The following is a 15,968-nucleotide window of genomic DNA, read 5'->3' as shown; positions in this document are numbered from 1 at the left end:
GAGGAAAAGGAGGGAACACACACCCTTGTTTTGAAGGTCTTGTAAAACAAACTATTCTATCTGCTATGGAGTCTATATGACAGGAGTAGAATTACTCTGTCTTGATGATTTGACTTGTTGCCTACATATCTAGAAGGCACACCCTTTTCCACCAACTTTTTTGTTTGATGCATATTCTCTTGGGTGGAGCTGATTCTGACTGAGATCATTTGCCATCTTGTCCTTGCCCGTTGTGTAGAGGGCTGGGTGATCTGTTTGGGCCACTTTAAAATGTTATCAACAAACAGAAAACAATCCGGTAAATTATGTAATTTAGCGTCTGATTTTCTGAATCATAGCATCTAGTTTGTCGCCAAAAGAAAACCACCTTCAAAAGGGACCATAGTTAACTAATTTTTAGATTTGTTGATCTGCCGCTCAGGGATGCAGCTAAATGGCTCTTATCCACAGGTATGCTTCTGGCAGAAATTCTTTTATTTCTATGACTATCCAGCAAATGTTGCCTACTTACTTTTTCTTGAATGTCTTTATACAGATTATACATTCCAATTCTAAGTGCCCAGGAGATCAAAGCCATTGCTATTCCAGATTTAATTTCTGTCACTGATTTTAGATATGAAGCTTTTTCAAACATTTCTCCATTTTTCTATCCATTGGGTCTCTTGGTGGGACTTCTACCTTCTAATAGGGTAAAAGATTTTGCTAAGAGACATGCATAGTGCAGCAACACTCCCACATAGTGTGTTTTGTTTATTAAAAGGATACATACTATCCACTCTTCTAACACTGGATGGCTGCTTCTCCAATTGATCCCATTCTTTATCCTGGAGTTCTCTAATCGCCCTGTGGACTATGAACACTCCACCTTGTTGTGGTTTACTGCCAAAGAAAAGTTGTCCTGTAAGGTAGATGGGACTGGTCCAAACTGTTCCCATAGTCTTAAGAGGAACCCCAGACATTTAACCCTGAAGTTGTGGATGTACTGAGTAATCATATGAAGTCTCCCCTGTACAATTTGTTAGTATACAAAAACTTTGTTCATGTGAAACTAGATATTCTTTTGGGGAGGAAGCATCCAAGTCTATAGACATCTGAGACTGGTCCTGAACATGCTTGAAGCTCTTCATACTGTTATGGCGGTTGCATTGGTTTTCTCTATGATAGTTTATCATTAAGCAGATCCTGTTCCTATAATCACATTTGTGGCGCATAAGTCTTCCAAGTATTCCCTTCTACAGGCTCTGAGTTTGAGGGGAAAAGGTGACTAAGAAACTAATCTAGCATCCACAAAATAAAATCCCCTATCTTAGTGGTTTACTTAAAGCGGGTGTCTCTTGTTGTTTTGGGTTTCATGCTGTAGACCAGGACTCATTAATGAATATACCACCAGTAGTGTCTAGCTCTCTTCAACCGCTTGGGTCATGTGACTGTATGATGTGGTGGATGCATGGACCTGTTGAAATTTCTCTCCTACACAGAGTACCACATTTGTCTATATTTAGTACCCAACTGTAGTAAAAAGCAGCACAGGGAGCCAAGCCTGTCCTGTTGCGCATACCCATATAAAATTACATCGGAACCCTCCATGTCTTCAAAGGTAAGCCCAGGTCCATAAAAATAAAGCACCTCACTCAGGGCCGGATTAACCCGAGGTCTAACTGGGCTATAGCCCAGGGGCCTCGGGCATCCAGGGGGCCCTTCAAAGTCCTCGGCAACATTATTGATCGGTCCGGGGGCGGGGGCGGGGGCGCCCCCAGCCCGATCAATGCTGCTGAGCACTGTCACTGTAGTCCTCCGTCCCCGGCGCTCAGTAATCTGCTTACTGAGGAGATCTCGCGAGTGAACTCTCGCGAGATCTCAGTAAGGAGCTTACAGCGCGCCGGGGACGGAGGACTACAGTGACAGGTAAGCGCTTGGGGGGCGGGGGGCTCACATTGGGGGCCTCACGGGGGAATGGAGGCGCCCTTAAGCTCAGGGGCCTCCATTCCCTTAATCCGGCCCTGACCTCACTACACAAACCACTGGCTCTGCTTTGACAAGACAGGAAAAAGTCAACATGGGAATGGAGTCAAATTATATAACATTTAGCTGTGCCAATGTTTTTGTGAAACACTTCTCTTGGTCTCCTTTTCTATCTCCTCAAGTGCCCTTAGTCATATAAACATATAGCCTAATTACGGAGCCAGCTAAGTAAAATAATTGCCTTGTGCATGTTTAAGGAAATTTGTGAAGCTGGTCTGTTACCATACTTCTGGTTGAAAAACTGAACTAGACTGTAGAATTTCAAATTGGGTTAATGGGGGAAATCTATTTGGTTGTTCTACAAAAAAAATACTTAAACCAAAGTAGAGGAAAAGGTGGCTTGAAAGTTACATCTAAAGTAAGTCATAAACTATAAACATGTTGACACTGTCATTTTTAATTTGTGTAGGTTAAGATGTATGCGATTGAGCCAAATAAGGTGTGGTTTATAGTTTGTTTTTAGGTTAGTCTTTTTTGTAAAAGTCATGTGGTTTAGGCTGTTCTATGCATGGCAAAAAATTACTACACCAGGGCCATTGACCTCTAATCAAATGCATCAAAAATGTCCTGAAGCCAGTTCTTGAACTGTTTGATTACATCAGGATCTTTCAACTTTGATATTACTATTAACATTCTAAAGCTGAATGTATTCTTCCCAAAGATACAACTTCGCTTTAGTATAATATGTTATACAATTTGGATAGAATAAGATTTCATCATTGGACTTTTTGGTTGAGTTTGTGTTCAGGTGTCACGGACTGTCGGCAGTGTTCAGGACCTGTGTATATTTCATTAAAAAAAAAAAGTTTCATAAATGTTTTAAAAACATATTATATGTTATATGAATACAAGTATTTGGCCACACCTGTTAATTATTGAATTGAGGCATTTCAATCAGACCCATTGTCAGAGATGTATAAATTGAAGCACCTAGCCATGCAGTCTCCATTTGCAAACATCTGTCATACAAAATGGGTTGTTCTGAAGAGCTCAGTGACTTCAAGTGTGGTACTGTGATAGGATGCCACCTTTCCAATAAGATGGTTCATGTGATTTCATCCCTGCTGCATATTCAATGGTCAATTTTAAGTGATATTAGAAAGTGGAAGTGTCTAGGAACATTAGCAATTCAGCCATGAAGCAGGAGACCACGTAAAATCACAGAGCGGGGTCAATGACTGCTAAAGCGCATTATATGTAAAAGTAGCCAACACTCAGGGCATGGCGTGGGTCGTTTCTCTCCTACTCTCCTCCAACATCCGTCTTATACTGTTTTTTGGCTGGTTCCTGCTTTCTAAAACATCTATATTGTCACAATAGGCAGACTACACAAGCTGAACAGTCTGAAAAATGACTTTTTGGTCAATTATTGATTCCCATTTGACTTTCCTGCCTGCAATTTGATCGGGGGCTAAATTTGCCCAGAGGCTCGGACTGGTGGCGTGGTTGTCCTGTAGATGCCCTTTTACATAACATCAGAGTCTACTTATAAAGTACACCAATGGGGGTGTCCTCAGTCTACTCCCTACTGTCTTCTAGTACTAGTAGAAAAATTCTGCTACCTACCTCCTTGGACTCACAGGTGGATTAAGTAGGAGATCTGTCGGCATCGGGCAGAGATACTGTTTCGCAGGCTTCGGTTCTGGGACGGTCGCCATCTTGGCACCCGAACGTTGCGGGCTGTCTTTGGAATAAAAGTCTAGATACTGGACTGTGTCAAAGTTCCAACGGACATAATCTTTTTGGAAATAGCGGTTTTCTGGTGCACAACTGGGTACACAGTGAGTAAAAACAGGTGACTAGTGCCTCTTATCACCTGGCAATCACCTGTTAATAATCTTCTGATGAACTTGACATCACAGTTCTAAATTCCTGCTACATTAAGTTCAGCAACAGATGGTAGCCACAGTAACAAATCTCTACAAGTGACATTTCTTTACTACCACTGCATGTCTTAACTGCTTCATACAGTGTACTAAAGTTGGTAAGCAGCTGGGACTGTTTGTGTTATTCGAGTGGCTGAGTGGAACTGTATACAAGAGTATTGTTGGAAGGGGTTAAAGCAGTAACAACAGGGATAAGCTTACTCCATATTCTACCACAACAAAATGGGAAAACATGGTCAGTCGGCTGCGACGACGTAAGTGCTTTGCACGCCAGTCCTCCGATTTGGAGGGCCGTCTGAGGCGTAACAATATCGGATTTGTTGGTCTGCCGGAACGTGCTGAAGGATCTGCTCCGGAACAGTTTCTGGAAAACTGGCTAATTGAACAATTCGGAAAAGAGGAATTTTTCCCCGCAATTTGCAGTGGAGAGAGCACATCGTCTCCCACCTCAGGCACCTTCACGTGGTGCACAATCGAGGACATTTATAGCAAAACTCCTACATTTCAAAGACGGAGATGTTGTCCTTAGACTGATACCCCAAAAGGGCCCTTTTTCCAGACTTCGCGCTGGATTCCCAGAAGTCGAGAGCCCAGTTCACCTCAGTTAAACAGAAGTTGTGTGATCTCAATCTGCCATTCTCTGCTGTTTCCAGCGAGGCTAAGGGCAGTTAATTTTTCCCCTCTTAAAATCTTGACAATTTATATTCCGCCTCCTTACAACAATCATATTTAATGTAAGGCTTCCATTTTCATGGCACTCTCTCTGGCCAGCCTAGTGGTGTCTGGGAGATTTTAACAATGTTCTTCACACAGGGTTAGATAGATGGCGAGAGTCAAATGTACCTTCTCCTGGAGGTCCTACCCCTTTTTCTAGCTTTGTGGAGGAGATGGGCCTGGTTGATGTGTGGAGGTGTAGAAATCCTGATAAACAGCAATTCTCCTGCCATTCTACCAGTGATCACACCATGTCGCGGATAGATTTGATTTTACCCTCCCTAGCTTTATCACCAAATGTCATTTCCATTGAATACCTCTCCAGGGGCATTTCAGATCACTCTCGGGTTCTTGTATATATTTACCTGATGAATGACAGAGGGGTGAGATTCTGGAAGCTAAACTCACTCTGGGTATTGGGGTGGTCCTTACTAACCTTTGGGAAAGATACTTTACGGATAATAGTATGTCATCATCTTCAGATGTCCTTTGGGATGCATTCAAGGCTTTTCTAAGGGGGACTCTGATTAAATATATCTCCGACACCAAAAATTCTAATAGAAAAATAGAATCTATGTTGGAACAGCGATGTAGGGATTTGGAATGTCTGTACCTTAGCTCGCATGCTCTTGAGGACCGTCTCCTATGGTTGAAGGTTTAGGAGTAGAGGGATTATCTCTTTGACAAGTCTAAACGCCACCTACTGTTCTCACAGCACAGACAATCCACAGAGGCAGCTATGGGTAGAAGTTACCTAGCATGTTTGGCAAGGGAGCAACAGTCTGGTAGAACTATCCCAGCAATTTAATAATAACCAACATGTACAAATTTTTAGGGGAGGTGAAATTGTAGATATGTTTTTCCAATATTATAAGGGTACTTACACCTCTAAGGTACAATATTTGCATAGTCAATTAGCGGCATATTTAGACTCCATTAAATTCCCGTGTCTCTCCCAAGATTCGGCTTCTGTTTTTAAGTGCGTCTCTCACAGTTGAAGAAATAGAGGCAGCTATATCCTCGTTTCCCAATCATAAGGCTCAAGGGATTAATGGTCTCTCTATAAGAGCTATATAAGAAATTTAAAAACTTCTTTGACCCGCAATTGTTAGATTCCTTTTAATGTTTTATATAACTTTGGTTCTTTGCCATCCTCAATGTCAGAGGCGCTGATAATGGTCTTGGTGAAACCGGGGAAGGACACCCTCTATCCCGAATCATATAGACCCATATCTCTCCAATGTACTGATGTTAAAATACTAGCCAAGATTTTTGCTTCCATTCTAAATTCAGTTATTTCTGTTATAGTTCACCCGGACCAAACAGGGTTTATGTCCGGTAAATCCACCATTTCAAACTTACGACGCCTCTACACTCATATCCAGCTACCCCATTCGGCTGCGGAGAGGGCAGTGGTGGTGTCTTTGAATGCTGCCAAGGCCTTCGACTCGGTCAAGTGGGAGTACTTATGGGAAGTATTGCACAGATTTGGGTTGGGGACTGACTTTAGTAAATGGATTAGGCTGTTGTATTCAGCTCCGGCGGCAAGAGTCACAGTAAATGGCCACACATCCCCTTCTTTTAGACTGGGGTGAGGGACTAGGCAAAGTTGCCCCTTGTCTCAAGTGCTATTCGCATTGGCCATAGAGCCTCTGGCCTGTCTAATCAGAGACCATCCTCAGATTGTTGGGCTTCCAGTGGGGAAGGCTCGGGATACTATAGCTCTCTATGCTGACATGTTACTATTCTTGTTTGATCCTGATGCCTCTCTTGACCGCCTTTTTAGAAGTAGTTGATAAGTTTGGACACTTTTCAGGTCTACTGATTAATTGGGAAAAATCTTATGTATTCCCGCTTCATGGTGTGATACCATCTGAAAACGAGAATAGACAGTCCATTAAATGGACCAAATGTTTTAAATATCTCGGTGTATGGATATCCAATTTTTCAAGTGAATTTGTATCTCTCAACATTAACCCGGTTATAGAATACTTTAAAACGAAATCTCATACATGGAAGAAACTTCCCCTTACAGTTACTGGCAGGATCAACTTATTTAAAATGGTTGTACAGCCAAAATTTCTATACATTCTCCAATATATCTCCATAGGGCGATACTCCATAAGATTGATAGGCTCACCTTTTCGTTTGTGTGGGGAGAGGCCAGGGCCCGTATCCGATTGGCTACATTGTGTAGATCCAAGGGCAATGGAGGCCTAGCTCTTCCAAACCTTTGCACAAAGCTTACCCACTTGATCAGCTGGTTGGGCACTCAAATCCCTGTAGACTTGCTGGGGCTATGCTTCTGGTAAAGCACTTTTATTACCCATGGAAGTATTGTCTATGGGTAAATGTCTGAGTCAGGTGGCCCCGATAATTAAACAGGCTGTGCAGATTTGGTGTATCTCGCATAATATAATGGGAGGTCAGGGTTTTGAACCCTTTACCCCATTGTGGCATAATCCTTCCTTCCCAGAACTTAACAAACTGCAAGACTATAATATATGGCGTAGATATGGTATTGTGAATATTGGCCAATTGTATGAATCTGGTTCCTTGAAAACCTTTGCGCAACTGTCACAAGAATAAAGAATTCCTAACTCTGTATTTTACTTTTACCTCCAATTAAGACACTCTATTAACATGAAGTTTTCTGCCTCCCCTCCATTATTTCAACCATCCCCTCTAAAGTGTCTTCTGCAAAGGGTGGGTACAAGAAATACTGTCTCTCAACTCTACTCAAACCTCAAATGTTCACTTGCCCCAAATGACTTAAACTCGCTGAAAGCCAAATAGCAAGTGGATTTAGGCCCCCTATTAGATGAGGAGTGGTCACATATGCTAGAGAGTCTCCGCAGCGCCACGCCCTGCCTACGCTACCAACAAATACACTTATATTTATTGCACAGAGTATATCTTGCCCCTGTTGGTTTGCATTGATTGGGTCGAAGAAATGACTTGTCTTGTCCAAAATGTTGTTCACTATCTGCTGATTTTTGGCATATACTTTGGGATTGTCCAGTTGTAAATACGTTTTGGTCAGAAGTTTGGGAATGTGTTCTTAACACTGTTCCCCTTGCCACGCCTTGACATACCATAGAGACAACATTTGGGATTCAATTAGAAGAATTAACAAATAAATATACAGCTGCTTACATTTTCAATTTAACGACACTTGCCAAGGTGGTGATTTCTAGGACCTTGCTGACATCTGGCTCACCTGATTTTCATAAGTGGAGAGTCCTGGTGCAACATGAAAGATGTGTGTAAACATGTAGAAATGCTAGATCAAAGTATCATAAAATATGGTCTAGATGGTATACGTCTAGCTACATAGCCTGTTCAAATGCCTTGGTGTCTTCTGAATAATTCACTCGCTGGAGGTAGGGGAGAGAGGATTTTTCTTGATGACCAGTTCCGTGTGTGTGTAAAAATGTTAAACTATGACATTCTACTGACACTTTCTAATACTTAATCTGTTCGAGCACTATTTGTAGCGTCTTTTACTACCAATATTCTAGTTGTGGTGAGCCCCAAAATCGCACTTTTTCATAAAACTGTGACATATCCTGGGAAAATAAGCCTACCGATATTATTGTGAAAAATACTTCATAATTGGTTTGTATGTGAATTTGCCAAGTATAAGTGAGAAACATTACAATTTAAGAATGTCATGGTTTGTTTTGTACTGGTAGTTGTCTGAGTTATTTGTTTTGTATGTGTTTGTTTGAAAAAAACAAATAAACAATATCTGTTTTAAAAAAATAAAATAAAAAAAGTAGCCAACGCTCTGCTGATTCCATAGCTGAAGAGGTCCAAACTTTCCCTGGTATTAATGTAAGCACAAAAACTGTGCAGTGGAAGCTTAATGGAATGGGTTTCTATGGCCAAGCAGATGCATGCAAGCCTCACATCACCAAGACCAATGCCAAGCGGCGGATGGAGTGGTGTAAGGCGCACTGACACTGGACTGTGGAGCAGTGGAAACGTGTTCTGTGACGTGATAAATCACGCTTCTCTGTTTGACAGTCAGATGGGCGAGTTTGGCAGATGGCAGGAGAATGTTACCTGCCTGACTGCATTATGTCAACTGTGTAGTTTGGTGGAGAAGGGATAACAGTATGGGCTGTTCTCTAGGGTTTGGGCTAGGCTGCCTATATCCAGTAATGGTATGCTGAAGCATTAAGATTGCCCAAGTCATTTTGAACAGTGTTATGCTACCAACTTTGTGGCAACAGTTTGGGGAAGGCCCTTTTCTATTCCAACATGACACTGCCGCAGTGCACAATGCAAAGACTACAAAGACATGGTTTGATGAGTTTGGTGTGGAAGAACTTGACTGGCCCACGCAGAGCCCTGACCTCAACACCATTGAACACTTTTGGGATGAACTGGAACGTAGATTACGAGCCAGGCCTTCACGTCCAACATCAGTGCTTGACCTCATAAATTCCCACAGAAACACTCCACCATCTTGTGGAAAACCTTCCAAGAAGAGTGGAAGCTGTTAGCTGCAAAAGGGAGACCAACTCCATTTTAAACTATATGTATTTGAATACAATGTCATTACATTCCCTGTTGGAATGGTCAAGCATCTGAATACTTTTGTCCATAAAGTGTATTTTGATGAATTGGGAATGTCTTTTTCATTGGTAATCTTTTATTGTAGTTAGAAATGCATAGGGTGTTTCGTATTACATTATCCCCAATCAAACCTTCCCTAAATGTTTGTTAACTGTGTGCCTTACCATTATTATTTTTTCTGATGGCATGGGCTTTCTTTGCCACCTGCTTGGAGTGGGGGGTTGGGGTTGGGGTTGGGGTTGGAGTTGGATAGGAGAATGGAGGAAAGGATGTTTTTCCTGCACAGTTTTTCAGGGTTGCATTCTCACTGTCAGCAACCGCTTATTACTGAGCACTCCTACTGGTGTTACCTGCCACCAGACATTCACCGACTTGCAAATGTCAACTGTGCAATACTTGTAAGAGAATTTGACTGCCTCCACTAGGCTCCTTCAACAGTGCCTAGAATTGCTTACTGCTGGCTACCTGGTATAGCTGCTACAGTGCCTTTTTGCTGTGAGTGGACTGGTACTTCCTGATCGCTTACGATGGATAAGGACTGTTGGGTAGCGGGCAGAGTATTACACAGAGATTCTGGGTTCAACACAGGACAGCCAGGGAACGGATTAAAGTGTAAGCTCTTATCTGTTGGTTACAGGATACAGCAGGTAATAGTCTCTGGCAGAGCCTTTAAGCAGTGATGTTTTTTTGTTCAATAGTTCTGACAAGGACTTTTACGCACTAATTTGAGGTGCAAGTGATCGTCCGGAAGTTATAGATGGAATACTAATATAACATGGTCAAACAAGGTTCTTTTTATACAGATACTGACCCAGCCCCCTTTCAAGATGGCACCACAATGTCTGATATATTACATTGAATGTTTACGATCTGGATGTAATATATTCTCTAACCTTGCATTTAATGCAATTTAAGTTAACAAAATTCACCTCAATTTGTGATTTCCTAAATTACGTGCTGGTTGCATTATTCATGTTGTTCGTCTATCTTTCTATTAAGACAGGATAATAAAGGTAAATAACCTCCTCCTATGCTTTCATGCTCAAAGAGGTATTTGCTCACAATGAAAATGCCTAATTAGCATGAGATTAATATAGTATTGCCTGCTTTCAGAAATTACAAAAACAAATTTCTTCCAACATGGCATATGACTACATTTCCAATACAACACAATATCAAAAATCAGTACATCTGCATTGATATACAGCAGTGCACTGCACTACTAATTAAAATAAATTTATTCAATAAGCTATCTATAAGTGATCAAGCCACATATTGCAAAAAATATTTTGGCCCCTTCTCCCTATATTTGAGAGAATAAAACATTTGAAGTTTGGGGTTAGCAAATAAAGGCCATGTCTGTTTGCAACAAAAATAAAAAATAAAAATATATAACATTTGCTTGGATAGCCCTTAAAAATAAGTTATTTTAGTAAAACTGATGCATTTCCAAAATGTACCTACTTAATGATTGGAGGGATTGCAACTCTTAATTTTTTATTTTAAAGAAAGCTACTTACTGCCACTTTATGCTCCCTTTACAAATGTAATTACAATTTGTGGCGCCCGATATATTTCACTTTATCAGCAAGTCCAAGTCAATATACCCTAGACACAGACAGCAAGACCAGATTAATAAAACCGTTTGGAGCCTCCCAAATTATTTTGCTGACCTTGCTATTGTAATGTCACCAATGTGTTCCTTAATTCTTACATAGTCTTATTCATCTATTTATACAGCACCAGCATATTCCGTAGCACTTTACAATTAGGAACACAAATGGTAATAAAACAATACTGGGTAATACAGATAGACAGGTAAGCTTACAATATATATAGGACAACGAGAGTTTGATACATGAGGTTAAAGTGCTACATATTGCATAGTGGTCCAGTCAGATTGCAAAGGTAAAAAGTGCTTAGTGGGCTATATGATTCAGTCACACAGCAATGTTGGTCAGGGAGGAGTTGTCTTGTGTAAAGGGAGATATGGTACCCAAGGAAGATTAAGAAAGTGGTTGAGGAATTTTATAAGCTTGTCTGAAGAGGTGGGTTTTCAGAGAACGTTTGAAGACTAGAGGAAAGTCTTATTGTATGAGGAAGGGCATTCCAGAAAGTGGGTGCAACCCGCAAAAATGCTCTGTAACAGGGAATAGGAGCATGTACTGAGATTGGATGAGAGATGCAGATCTTGTGCAAAACGGAGTGTATTTTGAGACCTTTATATTGGCTTCAGTAGTAAACAGGCCCCCAGTCTAGAGACTGACAGTGAATCAGCAGTGGAAGGGAAAATCAAGCTGCTGCATACAAAATAGATTGTAGGGATTGTGAGAGTCTGATTTGGGGGAGACAAGTGAGGAATGTGTTGCAGTAGTCATGCTGGAGAAGAGTGCATGAAGTAAAGATTTTGTAGTGTCTTGTGTAAGATGTGTGCATATTGTGGAAATGTTTTTTTTTCAGTTGTACGAGGTATGTCTATTAAATAACTCACCTTTATTTATTGGTATTACAAATTTAATGTTTTTCCCCTTTAATATACTCCACATTTGCACTAATACATCGCTGTAGTCTTGTTTTCCACTGGTCGAAGCCATGGAGCAAATCAATTTCTGTCATTTGTTTCAACATATCTGCTGTTTTCTTCTTTACAGCATCAACTGATTCAAAAGCACTGATTTAACTTTTGGGAAAAGATAAAAATTGCAAGGTGCTGAATCGGGCAAATATGGAGGATGTTCAAGTCTAGTAATGTGTATGTTGGTCAAAAACTGCTTCACAGAAAGTGCTGTGTGAGCAGGTGCATTGTCCTGGTTTCTTTCTGACTCTTTTAGCTTTTGAAAAACTTTTTTTTATAATAATGCTGATTAACTGTTGTGCCTTCTGGAACCCATTCTTCCAAAATTGTACCCTTGATATCGAAAAAAACAGGTTTGGATCTCTGTCAAGTTGCTGTAGAATGTCAACACAACATTCTTTGCGACATTCTGTTTGCTCTGGTGTGAGAACCCTTGGGACCATCTTTGCACAAACATTCATCATGCTAAGATCCTCACGCAAAATTTTCCATAGGTCTTTGTCAATGTTCACAGATTCAGCTATCATTCGAACACTGAGTCGGCGGTCTTTTCGAACAATCTGACTGATTTTTTTTTCTACATTTTCTTCGGTTCTTGAGGGGCAAGGTCGTCCAGGGCGTTCGTCATCTTCGACATTCTCACGTCCCTCGCTAAATCTTTTGTGCCACTCAAACATACACGCACGAGACAGGCAGTCAATCCCATAGGCTGTAGTAAGCATTTGAAAACATTCTGTTGGTGTTTTGTGCAATTTTACTAAAAAATTCAAATTGACACGTTGTTCAACTTTAAAACTTTTTTTTTGGCACTCTACAGCAAACACAACCAAACTAAATGGCAACTCACAATCAACTGAACGTCATAGTGTTGCAGCTTGTCACGCAGGTTCAGACCGTTTCAAGGTTACTACGTATGCAGTTATAACTGGTTCTGACTGTTTTGTTTACTAGGTGGAATCATAGTCTTATTTAATAGACATACCTTGTATGTAACAGGATATAGATTGTATTGCACTTTCCGTTCCATGTCAACAATACAAAAATGAAAGTTGTACAGTTTATTGAGCATCTTCCATTTCTGTATTGTTGTTTGGTAGCAGTAGCTGATAGGCTCCCTTTGGAGGTACCTCTTGCTAAGTTAGCTCTCACATTCAAATGCTTGTGAAGTATGACCTAATAAAGGGACTCTCATTGTTTAGAGTTAGGACCACACTATTAGCAGAAGGGCTTGACAGCGCGGGTGGCTTATCATATATTTGCAAATGTATGTAACTGAGAATTCTGCATTCTTACATATAGGTAGAGTAACGGCTCTTTCACTGGTCCATAGCAGTGTTGCTGGGGGATTTTTCTCTACTTTCTGGATAACCCCACCCTTTTCAAGCACCTGCTGTAAACCTATAAATTGATTGAGCAACTTCCATTTCTGTTTTATTGTTATGTCAACAGAAATAGAAATGTCAGGTAGCTTTTTGGCTGGTGGTAATAATTTTTCAAAAACCGAGCTAATAAGCTTGAGTGAGACAACATCCAAGATGAGATGGCAGAAAGACAGACAGTACCGCAGGCGAACACAGGGTGTGACAGATTCAGAGAAGATAGATAAATTTGGGTATCATCCGCATAGAGATTATACGGAAAGCCAAAAGAGTTTATTAGTTTTCCCAAGAGTGATGGTACAGATAAAGAGCAGAATACGTAGGACTCAGCCTTGTGGTACTCTAACTGAAGCAGAGGCGGTGGATCCAAAGAAACGGCCACTGAAAGCGTGATTAGATAGGTAGGATCAGAACAAGGATAGCACAGTGTTCTAAAGACCTAGGGATTGCAGTGTTTTTATGAGACGAGTGGTCAACCGCTTTGAATGCGGACGAGACAACCAAGAGAATTAAAAGTGAGTGATGGCCTTTAGAACTAGCAGTGATTAAATCAGTGATAACCTTTGTCAGTGCGGTGTTACCTTTTAGTAGTCAATTTTTTTATTGATTTAAAACGCTGAAACAGTTGATAATTTAGTCCCTGATCATCTCTATCGCTCTCTCGATATATATAATTTGCCACCATTTCTGCACCACTATACAGAGACTATTTTGTCATTCACATTAGTCCACTGGAGCTTAGTCTAAATTCCATAACATACACACTAGTGTTAATTTTGTCACCAGCCAATGAATCTACCAGAATACCTGGAGGAAACCCATGCAAACACAGGGAGAACATACAAACAAACTCTTAGATAGATAAGGAAAGGCCATGGTTGGGAATCAAACTCATGACCTTGCTTTTGTGAGGCAGAGGTGCTAGCCACTGTGAGATTCGTTTAGAAAATGGAAGAACTGAAGGCTTACTGAGTAAGAGTGTTGGCTCTTCACAAATCGCTTTGAAGGTGGCATAATTATTAAGGCAAAGTTAGTGTGTGGGATTAATAGGGAGTTTCAATAATTTTTTAAACAGACCAGGTGGTTGGTTGTTTGTTTTTTTATTAACCCTTTGTCACATAGGCTCAGGTTAGTGCTGGATTGTGACAAACTGGTCTTTTTGCCTTGCCACTATATATCAACATGTAGATTTCAGATAGGAAATGTTTTCCTCACAGCTACAAGTTTAAGAACCACTCTACCTGAAAAATTAGACGTTTAGTATTGAGTGGAGTTCAAGAAGTTAAAATGAGTCATGCACAGTCCACCATCCCTGCACCCATCCCACTCTGTTTCAAACAGGCAAAGCTGGTAAACATTACTTTTTCCTGATAACTTCCTGAGTGCTAAAATGCTACAGGCCAGAGGGACTATTGTAAGTATTGCGTACCCCAAGTATCTTAGACTTTGAGTGAAGTTTAAGAAGTTAATGAGACATAATTTTCATTGACAACGAACACTGATCTAGTGGTGTTCTGGCTGGGAGTGAGGACTCCCACTATAAGTGCATTTGCAACATGCAACTGGGATAATGTTAACCAGGGCCTTCATACCTTTTGAATAATGTAGTAACTGACAACCATTCACCAACATTTACAATTTGTATTTATTTTGCTCTGTGCTCTCTCCAGTGGTGTCAGATGGAAGACATTTCTGCAAGAGAGCATCATGCAGTGAGGGCAGAACAACTGGAGATCCTGGTGCCAGGTCTATTTCAAATCACTCCTTCAGAAAACCACTGAATTTGCACAGCACATGGATTGTACTGAAAATGGTGCAGAAATCATTCCTCCCGATTCTACATGTCTGTAGTGCAGCTCAGAAACTGGCCTTGTGCCACCATGCTGGAGTAAGGAAGTGCGTGGAGTCCAAAACACCTGAAGATGTTCAGTATTCTGCAACATTGAAAAGAACTTTAGCACCAAGTGTGCTTGGTCAGTCAGAAAGTGTATGTAGAAGTAATGTAGCCACTCGCATGTCTTTTAACCCTGGGATCCAGGAGAGTGGCAGCTGTGTGTCACAACAAAAGTCTTCCAGGTCCATGTCTACCTTTTCTTCCTCTGTACATGCAAGAGGACATACACTTAAATTTTCAACTGATTATATTTTGGTTCTATGATGATCATAAATGTCTGACAGATATGCACAGTCAGACAGCCATTGCTGACATTGGCTGTAGAATCTCCTCTAAGTTTTGCAGCTGAACCCAAAACAGATTTACATTCAATTCTGGGTTCCTAACACTTTTGGGTACTTTAACAGTAATAATTGAGGATCATAAAGATCTTCCAAATGCTACATGTGGAAGTTTCATAAAATGGTAATAGATGTTTGCAGTTTTTAGGAGGAAGCAAATAAGTCATACACTGAAGGAATTCTCAAACAAAATATGCTCACTCATCTAGATCTTTTGCAGTGTACAACATAATGGCATTTATAGAGCGCATCTTAGCTTGCAAGAAGTATATCCTGTTACATAAATACGTGGATATTCATTGATTGTGACCTCCTACACCAGTGTTGGCTAACCTGTGACACTCCAGGTGTTATGAAACTACAAGCCCCAGCATACTTTCCAGCAATAAGCTGCTATATATTGGCAAAGCATGCTGGGACTTGTAGTTTCACAACACCTGGAGTGTCACAGGTTAGCCAACACTGTCCTACGCTGCTTTCATAATACTTGCATAGTCACAAAAGCAAAATACTTGCACACCCAGTTCTCTAGGACTGGTGACACTGTTCGTGTCAGTGTTTTACAGAAGCCCT

The sequence above is a fragment of the Mixophyes fleayi genome, chromosome 8 (assembly GCF_038048845.1).
Source record: "Mixophyes fleayi isolate aMixFle1 chromosome 8, aMixFle1.hap1, whole genome shotgun sequence".
In the NCBI taxonomy this organism is placed as follows: Eukaryota; Metazoa; Chordata; class Amphibia; order Anura; family Limnodynastidae; genus Mixophyes; species Mixophyes fleayi.
This window is presented reverse-complemented; position numbering follows the sequence as displayed.